The 16,087-nt window shown below is 35.9% G+C and overlaps 1 pseudogene; it reads right to left on the bottom strand.

Annotated features, from left to right (window-relative positions):
• Positions 1–272: 272 nt before the first annotated feature.
• LOC114275365 (UPF0481 protein At3g47200-like) lies at positions 273–1,602 on the bottom strand (annotated as a pseudogene).
• Positions 1,603–16,087: the final 14,485 nt, after the last annotated feature.

Genomic DNA, 16,087 nt, shown 5'->3' with positions numbered 1-16,087 from the left:
TTAATTATGAGGTAAATTGGTAGCATAACTTTGTTATTTGTAACGTGTTAACTTTTAATTTGTAACTTTTATCACAAAGTGACACAAAACACACTAAAAACATTCATATCTTTCACCATAAAAATCGTAACCTTCCTAAGATTGCACATTGTTAGAAGGAGAGACTGTTTATATGTTGTTGATTTGGTCCTTTCTAACAGTAATGAGGATGAGGAAGGGTTGAAAACTCTCCAATAAGAAGAAGAGACTGTTTATATGTTTTGCTGCCATAATTAATGTTTGATAGGAAAAACAGTAAATATAGTTTGTGTCAAAGTGAGTAGAAGTAATAGCAAGGCCGCCAGAATTGAAATAAATGCCCGAGGGCTATTTAAATAGTTCTGATTTAAGTTTGCCATCCATTGATTCCTGCGTGTGCTGCAATGTCTATTCACCTTGTTGAACACATCAGGGTATTGGAAATGTTCCCCTGGCCCCGTGACACCATCGCTAATCTTTTTAAATATCCTGGCAACCACTTCATCATCACCTTTCCAGTTATTGATGATTCCACGACGATGAAGTATTTCGACATCTTGTGGAGTCTCAATGAGGCAATCCAAAAATTTCACATAATCAGTGACATAGTTGAGTCGATTATCAGGACAATATTGCTCGTACGTAATGAGGTTTCTGAAGAATGACTCGGTCCTATCCTCAATGATTAAAGTTGGAATCTAAATTACCTCACTTTTGAACTTGATGCTAAACAACTTACCTCCCACATTCACTAGTTTGACTCCAGCTTCTTGAAGCTCTGTGGTATTAGGAATGAAATGCAATGCCTTTTTTTATTTGAGGCAAGGCCGTTAGACTCTAAATAGAGCTAGTTATTGTGTATCAACCCGAGCAAATGGCTGTTGTGTGAATTACCAAGAACAAGGTCTGAATGACCTCGATCTGGTAAAAGATCACTGAAAAAACACAAGGCAAGACGAATGAGCCTGTTATGGTTGTTTGGAATCTCGATCAAGTCAAATAACTCGCAGAGTATAGAGAAGGGCAGTTGGTTTTCAAATAACATTAAATCGCGTTGCAAGCTATTATCGATCCGGTCTATTTTAAAAATAGGATCATTTCTATCTCTAAGGCATGCAATCTCAAAGTTCCACACCAATTCAATGATAAAGCAACCATCCAATATCAACATTTCAATCATTTCATCAGGACTAAGGCTTATTGGTTCTGCATAACATCTACGTGCTTCTTGTTCTAGCGATCTAAATTTCAATCATTTCATCAGGATTATATTGGTTCTGCATAACATCTACATGCTTCTTGTTCTAGCGATCTAATAGCAAAGACGTATCTTTCTGGATCAGCCTCATTTTTTCGTTCAAGAAGTAATTGCAAATAGCGTAACTTATGCTCCTCCATTATCTGTAGGCGATCTTTACCACGGTGATAAGGACCTATTGCAACAATGTCTGGGTCATAGGCCTTCTCGTTTACTCCCCGAAGTTCTTCATGTATTCTAAATATACAACACTCTGATGGTGAAGAAGAGAGATGAGAAAGCTTCTGACAAATACTAATAGAAACACAATCTGGTCCGCCATTGTGTTAGCTCCAGCCATATGGTAAGATGACAGCCACATGATAGGGGTGGCACCAATCCACTATCCACATGGTAGGGTAGCATCCAACTCACTAAAGGTGTGGAGAAGGAGCTACCATGTGTTAGCCAAACTCTCCAGCTTGCTCCATCTTAGTGTATAAATGGAGAGGCTGAGAGAAGGGTAAAATAGAACTGAAGAGCAACAGACACTGAGTGTAATCTGTGAGTGAGAGTGCTATAAAAAGAGTTTGTGAGGTGTGAGTACTGTAATCTCCCTCCGGGATAATTCTATAGTGGATATCTCTCCCGTGGACGTAGGCAATTGCCGAACCACGTAAAATCTCGTGTTATTGTGTGTGATTGATTTATGGTGTCTCATAGTCCTAACAAGTGGTGTCAGAGCCGAGTTGGTAGCGTTTCAAAAAAACAGAGTGCCATTTTTCGAAACTGCCAGAAATCAAGTAGCTCACAATTCAGTTTTAAGCATACCAAGAGGAAGCTCTCGACGAGAGGAGTCCAAAATTGCAAAGCCAAGCCCCAGAAGAGCCCACACATGCCTCTTGAAGAAAGCGCGCGAGGCTCACTCTCAAGCACACACCTTATGCGCCGTGAAGAGAAGCAAGCGCGTTAGCCCAGTCTCAGCACGCGCCTGACGCACAGTTGAAGGAAGAAGGCGAGTGCAACGCTACGTGTTGCCACGCCAGCACCACGTGTTACCACGTGTTTGTAACGTGTCTACCACGTCAGCGACACGTCAGCACCACGCGTTGCCACGTGTCTGCCACGTCAGCGTGCCTCAATTGGCCGGTCAACCTATCGGAGGAGTTATCCAGTGCTGCGCGGCTAAGGTATACCTACAGATCTGAACCGTGCAAACTGTTTTGGCTTGATCTTAGCCATTTTGAGTCCGTTTTTGACAATCCAATAGTGCTTTCCAACTATTTGGAGTATTCCGGACACATCCGTATGGTCAGATTTTTTAATCAAAGTTTATGTAAAAAGTAAGAAGATGATGGAGGAATCCACATCAACTTCAGGATCTATGATCAAGTTGGCTCCTTCCAATTATGCAATTTAGAAGTCGAGGATGGAAGACATCCTATATTGTAAGGACCTATTTCACCATATTTTTCTAAAAAAGGTTAAACTGGAAGAAGTGAAGGATGATGATTGGATAAAGATAAACCACAAGACTATCAGTTGTATCAGACAATGGATAGACCACGGTATGTGCCATCATGTCACCCAAGAGACAGATACGTATGCTCTATGGACAATGTTAGACGACATGTACCAGTCAAAGACCGCTCAGAACAAAGTCTTGGTGATGAGAAGGCTTGTAAATCTAAAGTTGAAAAGTGGTGTGTCTGTCGCCGAGCACACTAGTGAATTCAAAAATCTGCTGAATCAGTTTACAACTGTCAAGATGCGCTTGGACGATGAAATACAAGTCGTACTACTACTCAGTTATTTACTGGATAGTTAGGAGACATTGATGGTTTCTCTCAGCAACTCTGCACTAGAAGGGAAGTTGACCATAAGCATGGTCACAGATGCCGTGTACAATGAAGAGACATGGAGGAAAGACATGGGAGGTAATCAGTCCCATGCTCTTGTCACAAAAGATAGAGGTAGAGACAGAGGTAAAGGAAAAGGCAGAGGAAGAAACAAGAGTAGAGGCAACTGGAACAACAAGAGTAAATCTAGAGACAACAAAGGTCGAGGTAACTTTAGCTTCACTTGCTTTTACTATGGCCAGGAGGGTTACATAAAGAGAAACTGCCCAAGCCAGAAAGATAAAAGCCAAAGCAGTAAGTTAAAGGGAGATAAGAACACGATAGCCACAACAACTGATGAAATACTTTTTGTAGTTGGTGAAGAGGAGGACTGCCTTCACGTGGCTGACCACAGCTACACAGAATGGGTGATAGACACAGCTGCATCCTATCACGCCATTTCTCACAGAGAACACTTCAGCTTGTACAATGTTGGAGATTTTGGCACTTTCGAATAGGGAATTCTAGCTATTCGAAGATTATGAGTATTGAAGACATTAGCATTCAGACTAATGTCGGGCACAAGCTGGTTCTCAAAGATGTAAGGCATGTTCTAGATTTGCGCCTCAATCTTATCTTCGGAAGCACCCTGGACCGACAGGGCTATACAAGTACATTCGAAAATGGCCGTTGGAAGCTGACAAAAGGAGCTTTGACAATCGCCAGAGAAGAGATGTCTTCAACACTGTATAAGACTCAAACGAAGATCTATCTGTAAAGTCTTAATGCAGCAGAAGACAAGGAGTCACCGGACTTATGACACAGAAGACTGGCTCACATGAGTAAGAAAGGATTGTATCTGTTGGCAAAGCAATCCAGGATACCCTTATCCAAAGAGAGTGCCTTGAAGTCGTGTGATCATTGCCTTTATGGCAAGCAACATCAAGTATCATTCAGTTAAACAAGTAAGAGAAAAACAGAAGTGCTCAGTATGGTATACTCGGATGTTTGTGGCCCAATCAAAGTAGAGTTACATAGAAGCCGCAAGTATTTTCTGACTTTCATTGATGATGCATCAAGGAAGTTGTGGGAGCATTTCCTGAAGACAAAGTATGAGGTATTTCAACACTTTCAGGAGTTCCATGCAATGGTGGAAAGTAGGGGTGTGCGCGGTGTGGGTCGGTGCGGTTTGAGAGAAAAATAGAAACCGTATGGCGGGTGGCGGATTGATAAAAGTGTCACTAGAATTTGCCATTTTTCTTATCAAAAATCGGCGGTTCGGTTGGCAAATAATGGCGGATTTGCCTTGGCGGTTTGGGCGAATTGGCGGTTTATAAAAAATATAATTCAAATTACAAAACTTAAATCAAAGAGTAAAAAAAAGACGAGAGATACCGTGATGTTAAGCATCTTGCGAAGCTTTCTTCTGATGCAGCTAGTGTAGCAACATGGCCAGAAAAAAAAAAAAAAAAAAGATTGAAAAGTGAATTGGAATCCAACTTTATTTTGGATTACTGACATCTTGAATTCCACTCAAGCAGTAATGTAATACTATATTCTAAAGTATAGAACAACAAGCAAACTTAAGTAAAAAAGAATTTTTAGAATCTTATAAAACATGATTTAATAGCAGTGCGGGTCGGTGCGGTTTGGAAGAAAAATAGAAACCGGCGGATTGATAAAAGTGTCACTAGAATTTGCCATTTTTCTTACCAAAAATCAGCGGTTTGATTGGCAAATAATAACAAATTTGCCTTGGCGGTGCGGTTCGGTGCGGTTTTGGCGGTTTCGACGGTTTCGGCGGTAATATGCACACCCCTAGTGGAAACAGAGACCGGGAAGAAGTTTAAGTGTCTTTGCACTGACAATGGAGGTGAGTACACTTCCACTGCTTTTGCAGCATACTGTGCCAGCAGAGGTATCTAGTACAAGACAACAGTTCCCGGTACCCCACAACACAATGGTGGCAGAGAGAATGAACCGAACTATTATTAAAAGAGTCAGATGCATGCTCGGAATGGCAAAGTTACCAAAGTCATTCTGGGCTTAAGTCGCCCGTATAGCCTGTTATCTCATCAATAGGTCACCTTCAGTCTCGTTGAATTTTACGATACCTAAGGAAGTCTGGTCCAGAAGAAAGGTATCATATTCTCACTTGAGAGTCTTCGGGTGTAAGGCATTTGCACACATCTCCAAGGAAAACAAACAGAAACTTGATGACAAGTCCACTCCATGCATATTTGTAGGCTATTCAAATGCAGCATTTGGGTACAAGTTGTGGGACCCAATGAACAAGAAGATGTTCAGGAGCAGAGATGTTGTGTTCTAGGAAGACCAGACAATAGCAAATTTAGAGAAGTCTACAAAGTCTAGAGATGTCATCACTCCAGACTTGTTCCCATCTCCCAAGCCATCACAAAATGCTAGATGTGATGATATGCAACAAGAAGTGCCAGAGTTGCAGGATCCTATGCTAGAAATTGAGGATCAAGAGAAAAGAGATGTAGACCGGGATGAAGAAGGTGTTGAGTAGGGGGATCAACCCCCTCAACCAGAGGCAATTGGGCCTCAGTTGCGGAAATCTAGAAGAGCTGTCGTGCCATCAACCAAATATCCCGCTTCTCAGTATATTCTGATTACTGACTAGAGGGAGCCCAAGAGTTTCTCAGAAGCAAAGAGTCATACAGAGAAAGACTGTTGGATACAAGCCATGAAGGAGGAGATGAGTTCTTTGTAGAAGAGCCACACTAATGAGCTTGTTCCACTTCCACGAGGTAGGAGAGCCTTGAAGAACAAATGGGTGTATAAGTTGAAGAAAGATGGCAACGGTAAACTATTGCAGCATAAAGCTCGTTTGGTGGTCAAAAGCTTTGGGCAGAAAAAAGGAATTGACTTTGATGAGATCTTCTCCCCAGTTGTGAAGATGACTTCTATTCGAGTAGCTCTTGGATTAGTAGCTTACTTGAATCTAGAGGTAGAACAGTTGGATGTCAAGACTGCCTTTCTCCATGGTGATTTGGAGGAAGAGATCTATATGGAGCAACTAGGAGGATTTGAAGTTAAAGGAAAACAGAATCTAGCTTGCAAACTGAAGAAAAGTCTCTACGGCCTGAAGCAAGCGCCGAGACAATGGTATAAGAAGTTTGATTCATTCATGGTGGATCACAAGTACACAAGAATGGTAGTAGACCAATGTGTATATTTCTGAAGGTTTTCGGATGGAAACTTCATCATCCTACTATTGTATGTCGACGATATGCTGATCATCGGACAAGATACTGTTATGATCAACAAGTTGAAAAAGAACTTCTCGTAGTATTTTGACATGAAGAATTTAGGCCCAGCACAACAGATTTTGGGCATAAAGATTGTTCGTGACAGGAAAGACAAAAAGATATGGCTGTCACAGGAGAAATATGTTGAACGGGTGGTTAAAAGGTTCAACATGAAAGATGCCAAGCCAGTCAGCACACCACTGGCCAACCATTTCAATGTGACAAAGCGTTCGCGTCCTACGACCAGCTTTGAAAGGAAAGAAATTGAGGCAATACCTTATTCTTCCGCTGTAGGAAGTTTGATATATACAATGGTATGTACCCGGCCAGATATAGCTTACGCAGTTGGCGTTGTGAGCAGATTCCTCGCCAATCCAGAAAAGGAGCATTGGGAGGTAGTCAAATGGATTCTTCGGTACTTGAAGGGAACTTCAAGGATGTGTTTATGTTTCGGAGGAGCTGAACCAATTCTAGAGGGTTTTACAGATGCCGATATGGCAGGTGATCTTGATGGTAGAAAGTCTACATCAGGATTTTTGTTCACTTTTGCAGGCAAAGCTGTTTCATGGAAGGCCAAACTACAAAAGTGTGTTGCTTTATCTACAACAGAGGCAGAGTACATTGCTGCCGCAGATGCTAGAAAGGAAATGTTGTGGTTAAAGCGGTTTCTCCAAGAATTGGGTCTACAGCAGAAAGAATACAAGGTACATTGTGATAGTTAGAGTGCAATTGATCTAAGTAAGAATTCCATGTACCATTCACGTACAAAGCACATTGATGTTCGGTGTCATTGGATACGAGAAGTGATGGAAAAGCAGCTAATGAAATTAGTAAAGATTTGTTGTCTACTTTGTGAATTTAAATACATAGATTCATGATAACATAAATTAAAACAAAAACACATGTTGGACATTACGACTAGATTAAACAGAAATACATGATACAACGAAATGGTAGAGAAATCAAACCGAAGCCTGCATGGAAGCAGTTTCCTTAAAACAGATTTTCGCTGCCTCACAGATTGAGTGCTTGAGGAATTCCGGCGTTTGTCTCCCAGGATACGACGGTCAAAACCCAGCTACAGCAAAAGCACTTTCTGTCTAACTTAGCGAACAAAACTGTGGCAGCACTCTCTCACTGTAGAAATTTCTAGCAAACTGACTAAAGAATGGAAGAAAACATTTTTTTTGTGTTTGAGACTTGACAGGAAGGTCTCAATTTATACATGTATAGGAGAGAAAAGAAGAGCCCCCAGCCTTTATGGCTGGTCACTAATGCACCATTAACCTCTGCAATAAAGGCAGGAGTTACAAACCCATTAATGCAGGAGTTACAAACCCCATTAATGCTCTATTAAACTCTGTAATAAAGGCAGAAGTTACAAACTCCATTGACTCTTTCATGAAGCTAACTTCATGAGGCAATTTCTCATTCAAATCTCAATGGTTTTTGGCCATTCTATTTGTGGTGTAAAGATCTCATTGCAACGTATCTAGACCCACTTGGACCCAACACAATAGATGGTTGGGACCCACTTTAATATTTAATTAAAGTCACCAAAAATCCTTTTTTTTTTTTTCCAACAAGATTCACACGAACAAGAATCCTTCTGACATGATGACCAAGGGTGTCACCAGAGACAAACTGGAAGTTTGCATGAATCTGACCGGGATGGACTTCAAGTGAGAAGTCAATTATCCATGTGGGTGTGGAGAGGGAGAATTGTTAGCTCTAGCCACATAGAAAGGGTGGCACCAACCCACTATTCACATGGTGGGGTAACATCCAACTCACTAAAGGTGTGGAGAAGGAGCTGGCCATGTGTTAGCCAAACTCTCCAGCTTGCTCCATCTTAGTGTATAAATGAAGAGACTGAGAGGAGGGTAAAATAGAGCTGAAGAGCAATAGATACATAGTGTAATCTGTGAGTGAGAGTGCTATAGAGAGAGTATGTGAGGTGTGAGTACTGTAATCTCCCTCCGAGATAATTCTATAGTGGATATCTCTCCTGTAGACGTAGGTAATTGCCAAACCACGTAAAATCTCGTGCTATTATGTGTGATTGATTTCTGGTATCTCATAGTCTTAACACATTGGGTTGCATCATGGGAGGAGAGAGATGTTGGCCAAGAAGTGCCATGGTCCCTCAATTTTTTTTTAAAATATCACGACGTTAAGTAAGAGTTTCATTAACATCTCATATAATATGAAAGTATTTCAAAATTCTAGCTCCGCCCTTGGTTGCATGTTTACTTTAAAGGAAACAATACATCGAGTGCAATAGCTCCGTTCCAAATAAACGCTAAGAGTTCGTTAAAAAAACTGAACTCCAGTGCACCGAAATCAAATAAGAATGTCATTGTCACCAACCTAGCATGGTCAATTTTTATTTTCAAGTTTTTATTTTTTGACGATTAGCTGTTTAGAATCTTATAAAACATGCATTTATCATACCCTTGCAAGGATTCAGCCAAAATCATTTGAAGAGAGACAACAACATTTTAGTGTGATTATAGTTATATTTCTAGTCGAATTTTCAAGTCGGATATCTGATTAGGCAGACATATATTGTATTTTCTAACTCTGCAGGGTTCAAATCTAGCCGATTTATGTCCATCTGTACCTTAACTACAAAGTGTATGGAGTGCCTAAATGACATGAGGTACCTCTTCCCTTTCCCCTCCATCCTGTGGGTCTGGCTAGAAGCTTCAATAATGTCTTGATTTTAGAATTTTTTTTTTTAATTTTTTAATTTGTATTTAATATTTTTTTAATTTATGAAAACTTTTCAATTTTTTTTTTACTTTTTCAATAAATCTAAATTAAGTGCATCTCTCTCTATATATATAGATTAAAATATAAAAAAATACAAAAAACTAAAAATCAGTTTTGAACGTTGTTAATTTATTAAATGCAAAGTTACGTTTACATTTCTGATGCCTAACTATATTATGGAAGACATCAAAATTAAAGATTTGAGTCAGAAATCTGTACATACACGAGAGTTATAAATAGGGAAATGCTAGGTTTTATGAAGAATTTTCATGAAAACTGTCATGAAAACTATCTGCACCGTTAGATCAGGTATGTGTCTCATGATCCAATGGTGCAGATGATTTTCATGACAGTTTTCATAACAATTTTCATGAAACGTAGCAGGACCCTATATATATATTTAGAAATCACTACAACATATAAGAATTTTAAAGATTAAATTTTTTAGTCTTTAAAAGTAAAAATTTTGTTACAAAAGACATTTAAGAATCAATTTTTATCCTCATAAGGATAGTCGCTAAAATGTCGTCCCGAAAAGTTAAAAATAAGACTTTTAGCGACAAAATTTTGAAAATGTCACTAATAAATACACTTTTAGGGATAAAATAATTCATCACTAATGTCCAATTTTTGTTGCCAAAAATATAATGACAACACTTTTCGCAACAAAAATATTTAACCCCTAAAAAATAATTTTGTCCCTAAATTTTGATTTCAAAAACTTAATTTTTGTAGTGGATGGTCATTTTAGTTTGACTTGTGACAGTTCATTCATACCCGCTCTAAATGGGGTAAATTTTACCCGATTTGACATTTATGTGGGGTGGGGATGGATTTTGGTGACCCGCGGTCGGGAATGAAATTAGGAGAAAATTATGAGGGCCATGACTCTCATGTTTTTGTGAAAAATACTATTTATCATAACACTTTAAATATATATATATATATATATATATCATTTTATACATAAAATGGCCCCTTTGTATAAGAAAACACATATCTTATTATTCTCCCATCTTGTCTTTTTTATTTTTTTTATTTTGCACTAGAAAAACTTCTTCATCCTATTAGAGATTGCTTCTATGGTATTTAATTTTTTTTCTATGTATATATAATTTATATATCGTATTATACATATATGTATGTTTGTGTATTTGGTGATTTTTTTTTCTCGCCCCTTCAGTAATGAAATCCTGCTTTCGTCCCTATCCGCAGGGAGGACAAGGACGAGGTAGGGCGAGTATCGCCTCCACAGATTGAAACCCGACCCGATATAATTAATGATATATATAAATAATATATATGTATATATAATATCTATATAATAAAGCATGAGGGTTTTTCAAAATGTATCAAAATATCTTAGAGATACATTTTGTTTCAAGGATTAAGATTAATTCCCAAATTCATTAAGAGTCAAGATTTCTTTAATTCTCACCCACCCACCTTATTTTTTCCCTCTTTTTTTTCACTCTGGCAATCTCTCTCTCTCTCTCTCTCTCTCCCTTACCCACCTTCCTTCCTCTTTCCTTTTTCTATTTTTATTTTTTATTTTTCCACTTTTTATTTTCCTTCCTATTTCTTTATTTTTTTTCCTCATTTTTTCTCACTTATTTTATTTACATTGTGCATTCAGGCACTGACATGCACTAGTAATTAGATATAAGAAAAGAATACTGAAAGTTTGTGACTCTATTTAAATAAAAATAAATAAGAAGCCAAACTGTCATCCCCTTATTTTGTTATAGGAAATTATTTATAAAGGTTTAAATGGTTCTCAATTTTTCTAACAATTGGAAATGTGATAAGGTATCTGGCATTCACAGGCGTGGGGGCGAAAACGGGGACGGGGGCAGAGGCAGGGATGTGATTGAAAAAATCCACTTGTAACGGGGTTGGGATGGGGACGGGATTTGAAAGCGGCGACAGGAAAGGGGGCGGTGGATGACAAACCCGTCCCGTGACCATCCATATATATATATATATCAGTTAATGTCCTTATTTGGGAAGTTGACTATTTTAGTTGGTTATTTAGGTTGCGTTTGGTAGAGTTTTGTAAATATAATTTGAGAGTATGAGTTATATTTTGAGTTTGTGAGTTGTTGAATTATAATTTGAGTGTAGAAAATTTGTTTACTTATAGTTTTTGAATAGAGTGTTGAATTGAGTTTTAAAAGTTTGATTTGACATGTGAAGTAATAAAATTTGTTTGGTTATGAGTTTTAGAAAGAGTTTTCAAAACTTAATTCAAATTGTTATAACTCATAACAAAACACACTACTTTCACACTATTGAAAATTCTGATCAACACTCATAACCAAACTTTTTTTAAAATTCAATTAAAAAAATTTATTATTAACAGAAATAACATTAATCAATTTTTTAATTGAAAATACTACAAAGGAAATAATTTTTTTTCAAAATAAATATTCAAAAAAATTAAATCATAAATATTTAAATAATTTAAATAATCTAAAAAATTTAATAAGCAAAAAATTAAAATAAATATTCAAAAAACTTAAATCGTAAAAATTTAAACAATTTAAATATTCAAAAAATTTAAATAATTTAAAATGTTAATATTTTAAATTTAAAAACAACTTTATACTCAAATAGTAACCAAACACGTAAAACAAAACGCAATTAAGAAATTATTTTTAAAACTCATTAACAAACACATAACTCAAAACTCCATACTATTTTCACAACTCTACACTCAAATTGCAACCAAATACATTACAACATAATTAAAATATTTAAAAATATTTTTATAAAATAGAGTTTAAATTTATTTTTATAAAATATTTTAAATTTTTAAAAATTAAAATCGTAATATTTTGAAATTAAAATATTTAAAAATATTCAAAAAATTAAAAAAAAAAAAAAAATCGTAACATATTTAAATATTAAAACATTTAAAATCTTAACAAAATTAAAATATTTTTAAAATATTTAAATATTTAAAATATTTAAAAAATTAAAATATTGATTTGAATTGAGTTTTGAAAAGAATTTTGAATTATGTGTTTGGTTATGAGTTTTGAAAAATAATGATTATGTTTTGAATTGAGTTTTGAGAAATGGGTGTAGAATTATGATTTGAAAGCTCAAAACAAACAACACACTCAAATCAATGGGTGGAATTATGATTCGAAACCAAATGGATTAGTTTTTTTAGCTATTTTAGACTGACTAAAATAATTGTGTTTGAGAAGTTAGTTGTCTTTTTTTTTTTACAGTTGTGAAAGGAAAAGTGAAATGATTATGAATTGGATGTGATATTTGTTTTATTGGCTATTTCAGCTTATTTTTATTTTTTAGTGGGCTATTTTAATTGACTATTTGATTTTTTTGACTATTTTAACCTGACTAAAATAATTGTATTTGAAATGTTAGTTAGTTTTTTTTTTTTTTTTTATAAATTGATTTAATAATTATGAGAGAAAAAGTAAAATGATTATAGATTATATTTGACATTTTTTCTTATTAATTATTTTAATCTATTTTATTTTTTGGTGAATTATTTTAACTCAACTTTCTTCCTAAACCCCCAATGTACCAGTAAATAGAAAAGCTGATATTTAAAACCCTTAGCTTACGATCTCCACCGAAACAAAAGTAGATTGAATGATAGATTACTAACCTGGCCTTTCTTTGATCCGAGAAGTGCTGGGAAGAACAGAATCAAGTCCGAGGAAGAAGATGAAGAAAACTGTGAGTTATGCGCACCGGTCACTAAGGTCAAGTTTGGCATGATTGAAAAAAGATAAAAAGTCAAAAAATCACTATTATATTTAAGTCACATCATCTTATTTAAGTCACATCACTTCTCTAACACATCACTTCAAACCCAACCCAAACCCAACATATATTTCATAAAAAATCAAAAAATACACTTATTTATTCTTCCTAAATAATAGATGTTTCCTTGAGGGAAACATCTCAGAAACTTCTTTCTTGCAATTTTTTATTTTTTTTAATCTCTTCATCGATGTTCGTTGATATTATTAATTGTGTAAGATTGCTTAACAAGAAACCACAATTGGCACCCATTACTTTAATCCCCTCTGTACAATTCATTGCATTCTTCTTGCAATTTCCTATGGTTACAGTAGTCTGATTTTCATATAGCACCCAAATTTTTGGGTGATTCTATTTAGGACGTGTTTGATTGGACGGACTAGATAAGGGGATTAGAATCTATCGGACTTAAATCTTGAAATTGTGAATCTTCCGGACTATTTGGTTAGATTGGATATGTGTACTGTGTTTGTTTAATTATGGGATTAGATGCTAGGACTGTGAATCCCCCAGATTATTTGGTTGGATTGGATATATATCATTTCTCATGAAATTAGATGTCTGAAAATGACTATTTTTAATAAATCTAATGTTTGGTTAGATAGATTGGATATGATAAATGAGCAAAAAACTATTTTATCCTTTTTTAATTGTTTACTAAATAATAGCAATATTAAACATATCTTTAATATTTTAATTATTTTTAGCTAGATTAAATAAAAATTTATTTTATTTTATTTTTTACACAATTAAATAAAATTATTTTTAAAAAATTAAATAAAGAAAATATCAATAAAAATATATGTTATCATTTTAATTAAAAATTTACATAAATTTATTTTAAAAAATAATAATAATGAAATAATGAAATTAAATAAAACATCTATTAAAATTTAAATAATGAAATTGAATAAAATATAAACAAAATTTTAAAATAAAATATCAATAAAATATCTATAAAAAATTATTTTTAAAAATTAAATAAATAAAACATCGATAAAAAGTTAAATAAAATAATTTTATTTTTAAATTGAGACATTTAAATTTTATTGAATTTTTCTAAATATAATACATAATTAAATAGTAGATGGTCAAAATGGTCATTTCACCACCTAATCCCAACAGTAAATAATCCCATAAAAATTGTCTCACATCTCCCCCAGGATAGTATAATCCCACATATGGGGGATATGGAGTCCGGCCGGACTCTATGTCCGGCAGACTAAAAAAAAAAAAACAAATACTGAATAAAAAGCCTCCCCCGAATTACAATCCCAACAGTGGACAGTCTCTTCCCTTATCCCCCAATCAAAAACACCCTTACACCACTATTTAATTTCTTTATACCCTCCATCTCATTACACCCCCAATATATTACCAAAACTAACCCTAAATTAACTATTTTATCTCTTTACACCACTAATTTTGGTAATACAGTGCTAAACAATTTACAATATTCCGGTGTTAAGTTGCTCGAAAAAATAAATCTCTGTAACATTTTGTTGCTATACATTTACAGAGACACTTTCTTCCAAATAATGATTTTTTAATTTGTGGTGGGCCTGTTCGGTAATACAACGCTAATTAATTTGAATTATTTCAGTACCATGTTATCAGACAATATTTTTTTCCCCAGCATTACATTGCCGTCCAATTAGATGATAACAAAAAATTAATTTGGATCACTTGTGACGTGCATGTTCAGTGATACATTATTATACAAATGGAATTACTCTAGTATCATATTACCAAACTACAATAGAGTTGTCTAGGCACCCGTCGCTGTACATTGAATTTTTTTTTTTTTTCTTGAAACATCCATAAAAAATTCTTAAATCAAACACGTATCCATAAAATCATACATACAAAGTATCCATAAAATTATTTGTATGTGTTAATTTCCAACCACACTGCCAACTAAGTACTCAACTGGAGAACACCGGCAGAATAGATTAAGCCTGAACGACCTGCAACAGAAAGAAGAGATTCCGGTGGTGGTTCGTCCACCCGGGTGTACTCCGACGATCAAGTCAGTTATCTCTCAAAGATAGCAAAAGTGTTTAACTCACTTTTCAGAATATAAAAATCATACCTTAGACCTATGGGGGTGCCTCTCTTTTATAGCCAACACAAACCTGTCTCAATAGAAGCCTAACTTCTATGGACTTAAGATTACTACTAATCTTGGACTCCCAGTAAGATTGGGATAAACTCTCTAAGAGTCTTATCTTTATCCAAACTGAAGTCTTCTCTCATTCTAGGACTCTTGTCCCTTATTTGCATATCTCGGATTCCGGTATTCTCGCAGATAACCTCGGCCTATCTGAGATCATCTCGGCGTTATGACCAGGACACGTGGCACCCTAGCTGGCACTCCGGTGACACCTCGACCACGTGCTGTCATCCAATAATTACGCCACCACAACTGCCCCTAGGATCTATTACCTCGGCATCTTGAGGTGATGGAACCTGTTTCATTTCTTTCATCTATCACGTCGGCTAAGCTTGCTTCATCATTTATTGCCGAAGTCAGAACTCGTTGACTCAATACGACCAAGACCTATAGTCTGCTTTTATCAATACTTTGGAACCAACAACCAAGTTCGTTCAAGTTTCTCAGCCGAAGCCGTCCTCCTAGTCGGGGTATTTGCTTCATTAAATCAAGAACTCCAAGAGTTTCATCACGCATATGAGCTGGCACGCACAGTATTTCAACTGTTTCTTGCAACGTGTCTTTTCTCTATTGATCCGTACCTAACACGCGCTATCAGGTCGCGTCATTTCTGCGTACGCCGCCCGACAAGGACGTCATCCAAGGTTCATGATTGCATTGTTTCCGCCATTTCGTGTTTTTTGACAAAACTTCTTCCCTCTCTTTGTCTTTTCACTTTTGCATCTCTACTTTCGCGCAAACTCTCTCTCTCTAATCCGCCATTGCTATTCCTTCAAAACTTTCTGAAATTACGTTCGTTCACCTCCTCCGGTAAAATTCCTACTAATCTTCTCCGGTTGCTGCCACCGTCTGACTCCGGCGTACTCAACACCAGCTTCATTCGTCTTTGGTAAGTCACTGTTTCTCTCCGATTTAACTCCATGTTTTAGTTCCTTGTTTCTCTTCAATGAATTCCACTACTTACGTATTT

The sequence above is a fragment of the Camellia sinensis genome, chromosome 6 (genome assembly GCF_055761805.1).
Source record: "Camellia sinensis isolate YWXY chromosome 6, ASM5576180v1, whole genome shotgun sequence".
Taxonomy (NCBI): domain Eukaryota; kingdom Viridiplantae; phylum Streptophyta; class Magnoliopsida; order Ericales; family Theaceae; genus Camellia; species Camellia sinensis.
Note: the sequence above shows the minus strand (reverse complement) of the source record. Positions and strands in the feature narration are given on the sequence as shown.